Below are 14,113 nucleotides of genomic sequence, written 5' to 3'. Positions count from 1 at the left end.
AGCAAAACCAGTAAATGCTCTAGTGGTAGCTCATACTCTCTCAAGTTCAGAAAAATCATGGTGACTAAAAACTTCTTCTACTTCGAGATCCCAAGCTAGATAAATATCAGGATTAAATCTACCCTCAAATGACGGTAAAAACATAACCTGACCATGTGCTTGTGTGTGTTGTCCCAACTCTCATGATGGTGAAGTTGTGTCCATAGTCCAAGAACTTCTATCTCTGAAACCTGTCATGATTAGTAGAAAAAAGAAACAAAATTCAAGAATAATGTTCCTATGGACTACTAGGATGTGGTGGTAAAGCGCTCACAGTAAAGCAAATATCAATATCTTACAAGTTCTTACCAAGCAGCAGGTGGTGACAGGCAACTAGCGGTGTTAAATAACTCCGAAGATTGTGTAAAGCGATTGTCAGGTAAACGTATGTATACATGGTGTAGAAATATGTGGAGCTGGGTTGGCTATATATGGTAGCAAAAGATTAGCAATAATCAATTTAGAGATGCAATGTTGAATAAACGCTCAACGACGGTACTGCGCTGGTCCTAGGCTAGACCAGACTAGAGACGCGAGCCTAGAACACTAATGAGGTTACGGCGTAGCACAACTAGCATCAATGAAGGATACTAAGTAGCTCTGGACAGCAAGATATAAGTGAAGATCACAAAGGCAGTAAAGATAATGATGTGAAACAACAACTAAGCAGGATATATCAACAATTTGTCTCCAACTTTCCTCTGTAAAAGTTTATGCCAATTTTTTGATAATTTTTTTCAAGAACGATATTGACTCAAGCTTTCAAACGCAAAAGGAATCACTCAATTCCGAGTTGATATGAGGAGTCAAAAAATTCAAAAACTGACGTGAAAAACTAGAATAAGTTGTGTTCGTGCACTTCGGAGAGCAAAAAGACCTATTTAGAAGCCAATTTTGAGGTGCCAAATATTGAACTTGCTTCTCAACTATTTAGATGCGGCTCATCGCTAGCTTTCACTTGAGTACTTGTGGAGCCAAAACGGACTTCGTATGAGGAAGTTATGCCTGCTTTACTGAACAATGCACAAAACAGATTCCAATCCGAATTCAACTACGAGATTGAGTCTAGATAGAACCGAATTTTGTTTTTTTTCTTCTCTCTTTTTTCCTCACACTTTTTTTATTTTTCTTTCTCTTTTTTCTGACTTTTTTATTTTTTTCTCTTGTTTTTTTCTCTCTCCCTCTTTCCAAAACAAACTAGATAAGATGCAGATTGGATCAAGCAAAGATGTGAACGATCTCAACTATGATTGTGACAATGAACGATGGGTAGCACGTGGTGGAAATTGATGGATGAGTGGTGGACAGCGGAAGGGATAACGATGCAGCGGCGGCGTGACTAATGTGAACAGAAGTCGAAACTCTAAACGAACTAGACACTAAAACCAGCAACTCGACAAGACGATGCAACCGATAATTCAACTATGCAAGCAATGAAAAGAAAAATTGCAAAGGCTCAGACTGGCTTGGACAAAGGATGAATATATCTAACTTTTTTGTGGCTATTTCTTGGACAATAGGTAAGAAAATAAATCTAATCTAGGAAAAACTAGAAATTCTCACCAAGCAACCTGAAAACTGATACCACTTGATAGAGGCGAGGGTGTCCCGATCTTTCGGTGAGATGATAACTATCGATTTGGTGAAGACGACTTTGACGATCCGACTACAAACGTGCACGACGTTACGCCTTAGCAATCGCTAAACCAACTCCGAGAGGTTATTGACCACGCCGGAGCACGATCAACCTGACCACGAAGGTCTATTCCTGCAAGCAATCGAAGAACAAGCAAGAATATGATTAAGCAATCTGAATATTGCAAATATGGATGAAGTGTTGATAAAAGTGGGGATCCGTAAGCGGTCTTGGTCTGGTCGTTGGACACAAACGAAGTACACGAAGTTGCAATGGCTAACTTTTAACTAAACAAATCCCAAGGAAAAAGCTACTAGATGGATCTACTTATATAGGAGCAAGGTGTGGCGGCCAAGGAGGTGGAAGGACGTCCCAAGGCAGCCTAAAACTAACCCTAGGTCGTACAAGGCTCATGGGCCCAAGTGGAGGTGGTGCAACACCTTTGGACTTATTGTTTGACTCGGATTATGCTGCAGCATCAGATTGTTTCGTCGATATCTCAATGCTCTGGACGAAATCTACTTTCCAACAAAAAAAGAATCACCCAATTCGGAGTCCGTATGAAAAAATTGTTCGCGTTTTGAGTCAGGTATGTCTGTGCAGTCCGAATCTGAATCCAAAACGTGAGAGACTTGGACTCTATCTTCTCTTGGCCCAAAAGTGACGGGAGAGGACTTTTTGAACAGTATCTAAACTTCTCTTTTTCCCTTATCTTCATATGTGGATTGTACAAATGTCCCATACACCTCACAAATATACATGTATGCAATATTTTTGGTCGTGTCCAAGGTAGTCATGTCCTCATCATTCTTCTTCGTCTCCGTCTTCACGTCCATCTTCCTCTTCTTCTTCTTCTTCTTCTCCTTGCTCCTTAGCTTCTCCATGGTACCTGAGCATGCACAAAGTATCCTTATGAGGTAGTAGCCATGTCTCATGTGCATCAAAGTGGAAATGTGAGAGGAGAGATGTCACCTCGGTTTCAAGAGCCCTTGCATGTGATCGTGTCATGGGTCCAAGAGGTGTCGTAGGAGATGTAGTTGGGTCCATGGGGATGGCCTCGGGATGGTCTGCATCATCTCCCCTCCCTTGGGGAAGATCCGTCCTCGGATCAAATTCTTCATCACCATGGAATGGAGAGATATCTTTGACGTTGAAGATGTCACTCACGTTGTACTTGTCGCGTGGGAGGTCGATCTTGTAAGCGTTGTCGTTGTATCGTGCGAGCACCTTGAAGGGTCCATCCGCTCGTGGTCAAAGCTTGGACTTGCGTTCTTGTGGAAAGCGATCCTTGTGAAGGTGTAGCCACACGAGATCACCAATGTTGAGGACCATAGGGCGCTTGTGGTAGTTGAGATTGGACGCAAGGCGTTGAACTTGGCGCTCGATAGTGTCCCTTGTGTCTTCATGCACCTTCTTGAGATGTGTCGCTCTTGCGCTATTGTCCAAATTGATGCACTCTTGGAGTGGTAGAGGGAGAATGTCCAAAGGGGACAAAGGGTTGAACCCGTAGACGACGTCGAAGGGGGAATTGCCGGTTGTTGAGTGTCTTGCTCGGTTGTAGGCTAACTCGGCGATAGGTAGGCACTCCTCCCACTCCTTGATGTTCTTCTTGATGAGTACTCGAAGTAGAGCAGAGAGTGTGTGGTTAGTAACTTCCGTTTGGCCATCGGTTTGTGGATGATACGCCATGGAGAAAAGTAGCTTGATTCCGAGCTTGGCGCATAGGGTCTTCCAAAAGTAGCTAAGGAACTTGACGTCGCGGTCCGAGACGATCGTCTTTGGCACTCCGTGTAGACGCAATATTTCCCTACAAAAGAGAGTAGCAACATGTGAAGCATCGTCTATCTTGTTGCAAGGAATGAAATGTGCAATTTTTGATAAACGGCCCACAATGACAAATACCAAGTCCTTCCCATTTCTAGTCCTAGGCAAACCAAGTACAAAGTCCATGCTAATGTCTTCCCATGGTTGATATGGAATTGGTAGAGGCATATAAAGGCCATGGGATTGAGCTTTGGACTTAGCTTTGCGACATGTAGAGCATCAGTTGGTGCAGCGGTTGACGTTGTGAAACATCTTGGGCCAAAAGTAGTTCTTCGAGAGTTTGGCGAACGTCATGTCTCGTCCAAAATGTCCCATTACGCCTCCTCCATGAGATTCCTGCAAAAGCAACAAACGAAGAGAAGACTCAGGGATGCAAAGTTTGTTAGCTCTCATAAGATATCCATCTTTGATATAATAGCGTTTCCAAGAGGTGTGCGACAAAAACTTGGCATAAGGAGTAGCAAAAGTAGGATCATGCTCATACAAGTCTTTGATATGTTCAAATCCAATGACATCCAATTCAAGTTTAGTAACAAGCATGCATATGCAAGAAAGGGCATCCACCACAATGTTTCTTTACCTTTAATGTACTTCATGACAAAAGGAAAAGACTCAATAAATTCACTCTATTTAGCATGAGGCTTGTTCAACTTGGTTTGACCCTTAAGATACTTGAGCGTTTCATGATCGGTATGAATGATAAACTCATGAGGGTGAAGATAGTGTTCCTATTCATGCAAAACTCGGACTAAAGCATATAGTTCTTTGTCATAGATGGGGTAATTGAGCTGCGCGCCAGAGAGTTTCTCACTAAAGTAAGCTATGGGGCGCTTCTCTTGCGTTAACACACTTCCTATGCCATTACCACTGGATCACAATGAATCTCAAAGGGTTTCTCAAAGTTGGGTAATGCAAGCACGGGAGCATGAGTAAGAAAATTCTTAAGCTCATTGAACGCGGTATGTTGGGATGGTCCCCAAACAAAAGGCGCATTCTTCTTGCTCAAAGCATGCAAAGGCGAAGCAATGGTGTTAAAAATATATCACAAAGCGACGATAGAAACCCGCAAGGCCAAGAAAGCTACGCACTTGGAGGAGGGGTCCGAAACCAACCCTAACTCTTGTTTCCCCACACATACGGACTCTAAAAACAGCCTATACTTCAGTATTTCGAAAATACATGGGCCTGGCCCAATAATAAGGTGACGCGGCACCTAGAATAGCCTTTGGACGAAATTTATGAAGTGGCACCTTGTATATTTGGTCCAAGGCTTCATGTACTCCTTATGGTGGCTTCAAAGTCCTGAAATCATCACTTGTAACTCCGTTCTTGATCCCCTTGCGCATGCCATCATCTCCATGCTTGAACTTTCTCCAAGGTTCATCTTTCTTGTCCAAACTAGGCCCTTCATTTGTAAGCAAAACAAATGTATCCAATTTAGGCAGCATCATATTCTCATGACATTAGAATCTTTACCAAGAAACGGAAGTACTTGATAATTCAATTGGCCTGCACGAGCTCTAGTAATTGGTCCAGTATGTATAGCAACGGGGGCTGTGGGTGTAACAATGGTATTGATGTCCTCATTACCCCCTCCGGCAGGGTGCCGGAACGGGTCTAGATTGGTTTTCGGTGGCTACGGAGGCTTCTAGCGGCGGAACTCTCGATCTCTTCTGCTCCCCGATGTTTTTAGGGTATATGGACATATATAGGCAAAAGAAGTCAGTCAGGGAGCCACGAGGGGCCCACGAGGGTGGGGGCGCGCCCAGGGGGCAGGCGCACCTCCCTGCCTCGTGGCCACCTCGAAGCTTCCCTGATGTCTACTCCAAGTCTCCTGGATTGCTTCCATTCCAAAAATAACTCTCCCGAAGGTTTCATTCCGTTTGGACTCCGTTTGATATTCCTTTTCTTTGAAACAGTGAAATGGGCAAGAAAACATCAATTTGGGCTGGGCCTCTGGTTAATATGTTAGTCCCAAAAATAATATAAAAGTGTATAATAAAGCCCATAAACATCCAAAATAGATAATATAATAGCATGGAACAATAAAAAATTATAGATACATTGGAGACGTATTAGCATCCCCAAGCTTAATTCTTGCTCGTCCTCGAGTAGGTAAATGATAAAAACAGAATTTTTGATGTGGAATGCTACCTAACATATTTATCCATGTAATTCTCTTTATTGTGGCAAGAATATTCAGATCCATAAGATTCAAGACAAAAGTTTAATATTGACATAAAAATAATAATACTTCAAGCATACTAACAAAGTAATCATGTCTTTTCAAAATAACATGGCCAAAGAAAGCTATCCCTACAAAATCATATAGTCTGGCTATGCTCTATCTTCATCACACAAAATATTTAAATCATGCACAACCCCGATGACAAGTCAAGCGATTGTTTCATACTTTTGATGTTCTCAAACTTTTTCAATCTTCACGCAATACATGAGCATGAGCCATGGATATAGCACTATAGGTGGAATAGAATGATGGTTGTGGAGAAGACAAAAAGGAGAAGATAGTCTCACATCAACTAGGCGTATCAACGAGCTATGGAGATGCCCATCAATACATATCAATGAGAGTGAGTAGGGATTGCCATGCAACGGATGCACTAGAGCTATAAGTGTATGAAAGCTAAAAAAGAAACTAAGTGGGTGTACATCCAAGTCGCTTGCTCACGAAGACCTAGGGCATTTTGAGGAAGCCCATCACTGGAATATACAAGCCAAGTTCTATAATGAAAGGTTCCCACTAGTATATGAAAGTGACAACATAGGAGACTCTCTATCATGAAGATCATGGTGCTATTTGGAAGCACAAGTGTGGTAAAAGGATAGTAGCATTGCCCCTTCTCTCTTTTTCTCTCATTTTTTTGTTTTTTTCAGCCGTCTATTTTTTATGGCCTCTTTTTTCTCTTTTTTTTATTTTTCGTCTAGAGTCTCATCCCGACTTGTGGGGGAATCATAGTCTCCATCATCCTTTCCTCACTGGGACAATGCTCTAATAATGATGATCATCACACTTCTTTTTACTTACAACTCAAGAAGTACAACTCAATACTTAGAACAAAGTATGACTCTATGTGAATGCCTCTGGCGGTGTACCGAGATATGCAATGAATGAAGAGTGACATGTATGAAAGAATTATGAACAGTGGCTTTGCCACAAATACGATGTCAACTACATGATCACGCAAAGCAATATGACAATGATGAAGCGTGTCATAGAAAACGAAACAGTGGAAAGTTGCATGGCAATATATCTCAGAATGGCTATGGAAATGCCATAATAGGTAGGTATGGTGGCTGTTTTGAGGAAGGTATATTGTGGGTGTATGATACCGGCGAAAGGTGCGCGGTATTAGAGAGGCTAGCAATGGTGGAAGGGTGAGAGTGCGTATAATCCATGGACTCAACATTAGTCATAAAGAACTCACATACTTATTGCAAAAATCTATACGTTATCGAAACAAAGTACTACGCGCAGCTTCTAGGGGGATAGATTGGTAGGAAAAGACCATCGCTCGTCCCCGACCGCCACTCATAAGGAAGACAATCAATAAATAAATCATGCTCCGACTTCATCACATAACGGTTCACCATATGTGCATGCTACGGGAATCACAAACTTCAACACAAGTATTTCTGAAATTCACAACTACTCAACTAGCATGAATCTAATATCACCATCTCCATATCTCAAAACAATCATCAAGTATCAAACTTCTCTTAGTATTCAATGCACTTATATGAAAGTTTTTATTATTGCCATGTTGTTATAAAGGACTCTCAAAATAATATAAGTGAAGCATGAGATATCAATTATTTCTATAAAATAGAACCACCGCCGTGCTCTAAAAGATATAAGTGAAGCACTAGAGGAAAAATTATATAGCTCAAAAGATATAAGTGAAGCACATAGAGTATTCTAATAAATTCCAATTCATGTGTGTCTCTCTCAAAAGGTGTGTACAGCAAGGATGATTGTGGTAAACTAAAAAGCAAAGACTCAAATCATACAAGACGCTACAAGCAAAACGCATATCATGTGGCGAATAAAAATATAGCTCCAAGTAAAGTTACCGTTGAACGAAGACAAAAGAGGGGATGCCTTCCGGGGCATCCCCAAGCTTAGGCTTTTTGGTGTCCTTGGATTTTACCTTGGGGTGTCTTGGGCATCCCCAAGCTTAGGCTCTTGTCACTCCTTGTTCCATAATCCATCAAATCCTTACCCAAAACTTGAAAACTTCACAACACAAAACTTAAAATAAAATCTTCATGTGCTCCGTTCGTAAAAGAAAACAAACCACCACCTCAAGGTACTGTAATGAACTCATTATTTATTTATATTGGTGTTAAACCTACTGTATCTCAACTTCTCTATGGTTTATAAACTCTATTACTAGCCATAGATTCATCAAAATAAGTAAACAACACACGAAAAACAGAATCTGTCAAAAAATAGAACAGTCTGTAGTAATCTGTAGGTTTCGACCACTTATGGAACCCCAAAAATTTTAAAATAAATTGCTAGACGTGCAGAATTTATCTATTAATCATCTGCAAAAGAATTAACTAAATATCACTCTCCAGTAAAACATGGCAGTAATTCTTGCGAGAGCTAAAGTTTCTGTTTTTATCGCACGATCAAAAAGACTTTCCCCAAGTTTTCCCAACGGTTCTAGTTGGCACAATGATAGAGGCGAAGGTGTCCCGATGTTTTGATGAGATAGATATCGTTTTTTGTGGGAGTCGACTTTGACGATCCGACTACGAATGTGCGAAGATGTCGCGCCTTAGCAATCGCTAAACCAACTTCCGAGGGTTATTGACCACGCCGGAGCACGATCAACCTGACCACGAGGGTCTATTTCCTGCGAGCAAACGAAGAACAAGCAAAAAACTGAGATTGCAATCTGGATATTATGAATAAAAGAGGAAACCTTTATTAATGAAGGTGGGATTCTGTGACGTCTTGGTATGGTCATTGGACACAAACGAAGTACGCGAAGTTGCAGCTATGACGAATTTTTAATCTAAACAAAACCCAAAGTCTAAACGATGCCCTAAGGGCTGTATATATGGAGGAAGAGGGGGTAATTTCGTGTCCCTTGGAGAAGGTGTCCGAAACCAACCCTAACTCTTGTTTCCCCACACATATGGACTCTAAAAACAGCATTTACTTAAGTATTTCGAAAATACATCACTACACACGACACTACATTCCCTACCGACGTGTGTTGGCAAAAGTCACTTTCGCCGACCGACTGCAGGTCGAGAAAACTTCTATCGAACTGTCGGCCGGTAATACTCACGTGTACCACCCAACAGTCGGTCGGGAATGCTGAAGTGTGTAGCATCAAACCGTTGGTCGGTAAAAGGTGCAGTACTATCGAACTGTTGGTCGGCAAATAATGCCGACCGATCGTGGGTCGCCAGTTGGGCCACCCAAAATATCCGCGCGCGTGCCTGGGAAACTTAGGGCGCGAAGCCCATCCAAAATTTACCGCCCCTCATCCCGCAGCCCAGAGCCCACCCTAATCTTCCCCTATCTCTCCGCCCTCTCTCCCTTATCTCTTTCTCTCCCGATCTGAGCGGCGGCGGCGGCGGCTCCCATCCTCTTCCTCCACTCCTCTCCCTCAGATTGAGCTCCGCCCCGAAGGAAAGGGTACGCGGCCGTCGATCTGTGTGCGTCTAGCCATGGAGGGCTCGCCCCTCTCTCGCGCCTCGTCCGCATGGAGCGCTAGCAGCCCACACGGCGTAGATCCACTATCCCTGCGTCCGCCCCACACCGGCCGCCGGTGACTGCCACACTATTCCATTCCTCCCCAAGCCTACCGCACGCGACGGCCCATGCTGCAATGCCGTTTTTCTGCAGCCAGACCGCCAGCCCTACCCTCACGCTCCGGGCAGAGGCTCGTTCTTCTTGGTGGTGACTACGCGTTCCTCCCGGTGGTGGCGCTCTGCCCGCTGTGTTGCCTTTCTCCAAGCGGCTGTGCCCTTCGACCCCTACCTGTAATCAGTGAGTCCTTCCTGTTTTCTTCGAATTTTGATGTGCAACTGTAGTTTCTCCATTTGTCTTGAATTCCCTTAGATCCCTGTCAGTCAGTTACTTAGTTTGTAGTAGAACTACACATCTTTCCTAGACCTCCATTAAATTAGTTTTTCTTACTAGGTCATAGTTGTTTGATTATTGGCAAACAATCATTCTTTACCTATCCTTTTTGCATCCGCAGATTGATCCGGCAACAGAGAGTGATGAGGACATGACTACCTTGGATACGACCAAAAATATTGCATACATGCATATTTGTTAGGTGATTTCTAATGCAAACTATTCAATAGTCTATTTATGTTATCCAGAACAAAAATACTTCACACACTTTTGTGTTTTGTCTAATTGCAGGTGTATGGGACATTTGTACAATCCACATATGAAGATAAGGGAAAAGGAGATGTTTAGGTTGTGTTCAAAAAGTCCTCTCACGTCACTTTTGGGCCAAGAGAAGATAGAGTCCAAGTCTCTCACGTTCTGGATTCAGATTCGGACTGCACAGACATACCTGACTCAAAACGCCAACAACTTTTTCATACGGACTCCGAATTGGGTGATTCTTTTTTTGTTGGAAACTAGATTTCGTGCTCTTTCCATCCCAATTGGATTCACCTTCAAATTCGTCCGGAGCGTTGAGTTACGGACGAAAAAATCTGACGTTGCAGCAGAATCCGAGTCAAACTACAAGCCCAAAGGTGTTGCATCACCTCCACTTGGGCCCATGAGCCTTGTACGACCTAGGGTTAGTTTTAGGCTGCCTTGGGACGTCCTCCCACCTCCTTGGCCGCCACCCCTTGCTCCTATATAAGTAGATCCATCTAGTAGCTTTTTCCTTGGGATTTGTTTAGTTAAAAGTTAGCCATTGCAACTTCGTGTACTTCGTTTGTGTCCAACGACCAGACCAAGACCGCTTCTGGATCCCCACCATTATCAATACTTCATATTTATTTGCAATATTCAGATTGCTTTATCATATTCTTGCTCGTTCTTCGATTGCTTGCAGGAATAGACCTTCGTGGTCAGGCTGACCGTGCTTCCAGCATCGTCAGTAACCTCAGGAGATTGGTTTAGCGATTGCTAAGGCGCAACGTCGTGCACGTTTCTAGTCAGATCATCAAAGTCGTCTCCACCAAATCGATAGTTATCATCTCATCGAAAGATCGGGACCCTCGCCTCTATCAGAGAGTTGAAGCTGCAAAGAAGCGTGATGAGGAAAAAGCTGGTACACCACTACTCTTTGTAATATTTGGGAGAGGATGACTAATCTAATATTGCCAAGATATACGTTTGTTGTCCTTGACCTGATTTTGATGGCACTCAATTTATTTCAGCTTGGAGTTGGTTTGTATTGTTTCTGCAAACAATTGTTTTAACTTGTAAATAATAGTTGGTCACAAGTCATATGGGTACAGTGCATCATAACAACTCTGCCCCTACAAAATATACATCCCATTACTTATTTTTTTGGTATGATAAGTTGAGAAACAACTTGTTTTGTTGTTTTCTGATGTGAACTACATTATATGGACCTTTCACTCGATTATGTGCTATTTTTTTTACTATAATTGACATGTTGATATGTCATTCTAGAACTTTGTTGCTTCTGTTGGAACCTAATTTTCAATTTTACACCTTGCAGAATTTATGACTGACAGATTACATGCTGGTTTCTTACTGCTTAGGTTTCGACATTCGACATTTGAACAAATCATATACTGGAGATTATTATAATAGAAGGTAAACTTACCAAGCGAACAGAGCGAACAATACTTGTGTTAGTGTTTTCCAGTCTGTTGCATGCGCATTGTGGTCACTACTGTCAATCCATGGAAATTTAAATGTATAGTGATGGATTAAACAAATGGAACCTATATCCTGACTTGCCACTACTATACTGTAGCTTCTGAAACACTTGTATGCACAGATAGTTTCTCTTTTATCATAACTGAAACATTATAAAGATAAACCTCACTCAGTTTTTAAGTGGGGAAGGGAAAGCTTCAAGATATTGCATTTAAAACACTGATATCTATTTGAAAATTAATTCATGTGCATACCTCCTGGATCCTATCATTATCATGTCTCTATTTCTCTTGTTTAAGAGAAGTGTGAAACAAATCACTCGTATGCACAGATAGTTTCTCTTTTATCATAACTGAAACATTATAAAGATAAATCTCACTCAGTTTTTAAGTGGGGAAGGGAAAGCTTCAAGTTATTGCATTTAAAACACTGATATCTATTTGAAAATTAATTCATGTGCATACCTCCTGGATCCTATCATTATCATGTCTCTATTTCTCTTGTTCAAGAGAAGCGTGAAACAAAGCACTCATATTCACAGCAGCACATACATTTATTCTATGCTATCAGAAATAAGGTCGTTAATATTCAGATATATGCATGTAAACTTGGCCGGTTAATCATCAAACACACACACACACACAAACACCACGCTGGAAGGTGGTATTCATGGTTGATAGATGTCCCTATAAGATTGTACATTGTTCCTCTGATCCATTGCGAGGTATATAAATAATTCGATTTTGACTTTATTTTTTCAACTTAGTTCACCTAGTGTTGGATAAAAGTTAGACAGATGCACATAGGTAAGTCATATCCATATAATGCTTTTACAATCTGCCAGTGGAACTTTAAATGATACGATTTACCAATTTCAACGATGTATATCAGCAGATTAAGTAAAAGCAGTGTTAGATATGAAATGAACTTAATTCAACCATTCTCTAGAAGAAAGTACCTATTTGTCATATGGGATGTTATCTTGTAGAACAACAATAGGGATTTGTTAACATTCGACCTTTATGCTGTACTTTTTCCATTTTGATTCGCCTAGTATTAATATCCTCTTCTTCAACTGACATATTCTTGCAAGCTATCACAATTGATGAAATATAATTACGAGCACTTAGCTTTTTTGAATTTTATATGCATACCAGAAGATTTACTCGTTACAAACATTAAACAGACGGACCTCTTTTTCAACAAGTTGTTTAAAACCCACTGAGACAAAATAAAAGTGTGCTACTGCTAATTACTATACTGGAACAGAATGTATGGTTGACATAAAGGCTATATTGGAATATTTTAGCTGTTGTGGTGTTCCTAATAACTTAAAACTGCTGTGAAGATGAACTGAACAATAGTACTCTCGAATTAGAGAGCAAGAAATTTCGAGTTAGTCTATTGTAGGGTAATAAAGTTCTTATATATGCTGCAAATCAGTTGCCTTGTGGTGTAATCACTGATGTCATGTTTCCATAAGTGAGCTGCTGTAATGACCTTAATAGTGCAAAGCTATGTTTTATATAAATTTGCCTATTCTTTCCAGAGTGCAGGGAAATGTATGAGGTGAATCAATTTTCCTATTCTGTTGTTGCTGCTATATTCAGGTGTATGTGGGTTTAAGATTGGCCACTAATTGTTGAACCAGGAGCTTTCCCTCATTAGGAATATAAGCTGAAACTTTCCCATTGCCTTGATTCTTTGTAGGAAAGACATACAAGATGACCAGGAACCATGAAGCTCGCAGTTTGCGTTAACTGTGTAATGGAGTGGACTATGAAAAGCTGGACATGTGTCGATTAGCTATCATATATGGTTTCTCGGTCAAGTGGATATTCTGTGTAATGGAAGACGCGTGATTTGTAGGACATATATCTATTGGCTATCATTTTGTAAACCTATCCGGTCTCTCGATCACTGAACCATAAATGTTTCCTCTTAATTGGCTACCTCCTCCGTTTGTGAGAAGTAATTAATGTGCTATTTTTGTTTGGTTTTGGTTTAATATTTTTGGAGTACATGCATGTTACTTTAATTTGATTGATATTGTACTGTAATGAGATATATTACTAGACGGACACTGTTTTGGTGAGGCAAATGCCAAATAATTGGTGGGTATTAAATGTTGATAGCCTAAACAAAATGTTGTCAAGCTGTTGGTCGGTAAAACAAACTCCCATCTGACCGTTGGTTGGGAAAGTTCCACGACAACCCCAATGGATTGTTGGTCGGGAAACAATACGCTGTCCCATAGTCAGTTGGGAAAGGCCCATGGCAGTCCAAACAGACTGTTGGTCGGGAAAGGCCCATGGTAGGCCCAACAGAATGTTGGTCGGGAAAGGTACACCATAGCCGACAAGTAGTCGGTCAGGAAAGACATGTCGGTCGGGAAAGGGTTTTCCTGTCTGGACTTTCCCCAACAGACAGTGTCGGTCGGCAATAGTCTTTCCCGACCAACTGTCTATTGGCAAAACTTGTATTCCCGACCGACCTGGCTGTTGGGGATGTAGTGTTGTGGTGTAGTGCATGGGCTTGGCCCAATAATAAGGTGACGCAGCACCTAGAATAGCCTCTGGACGAAATTTATGAAGTGGCATCTTGTATATTTCGTCCAAGGCTTCATGCACTCCTTATGGTGGCTTCAAAGTCCTGAAATCATCACTTGTAACTCCGTTCTTGATCCCCTTGCGCATGCCATCATCTCCATGCTTGAACTTCCTCCAAGGTTCATCTTTCTTGTCCAA

At 41.5% G+C, this 14,113-nt stretch overlaps 1 long non-coding RNA gene across 2 annotated transcripts; it reads left to right on the top strand.

The window, feature by feature from the left end:
* Positions 1-10,657: 10,657 nt before the first annotated feature.
* On the top strand, positions 10,658-13,401 carry LOC119302329. Of its 2 annotated transcripts, none has more exons than XR_005147468.1 (3): positions 10,658-10,785; positions 11,203-11,300; positions 12,916-13,401. It is a non-coding gene; the product is annotated as an uncharacterized LOC119302329 (long non-coding RNA). The 2 variants fall into 2 exon arrangements; XR_005147469.1 differs by having other exon boundaries at positions 11,246-11,300; positions 12,916-13,400.
* The last annotated feature ends 712 nt before the right edge of the window (positions 13,402-14,113 follow it).

This window comes from Triticum dicoccoides, chromosome 5A (genome assembly GCF_002162155.2).
Source record: "Triticum dicoccoides isolate Atlit2015 ecotype Zavitan chromosome 5A, WEW_v2.0, whole genome shotgun sequence".
In the NCBI taxonomy this organism is placed as follows: domain Eukaryota; kingdom Viridiplantae; phylum Streptophyta; class Magnoliopsida; order Poales; family Poaceae; genus Triticum; species Triticum dicoccoides.
This window is presented reverse-complemented; position numbering and strand designations above follow the sequence as displayed.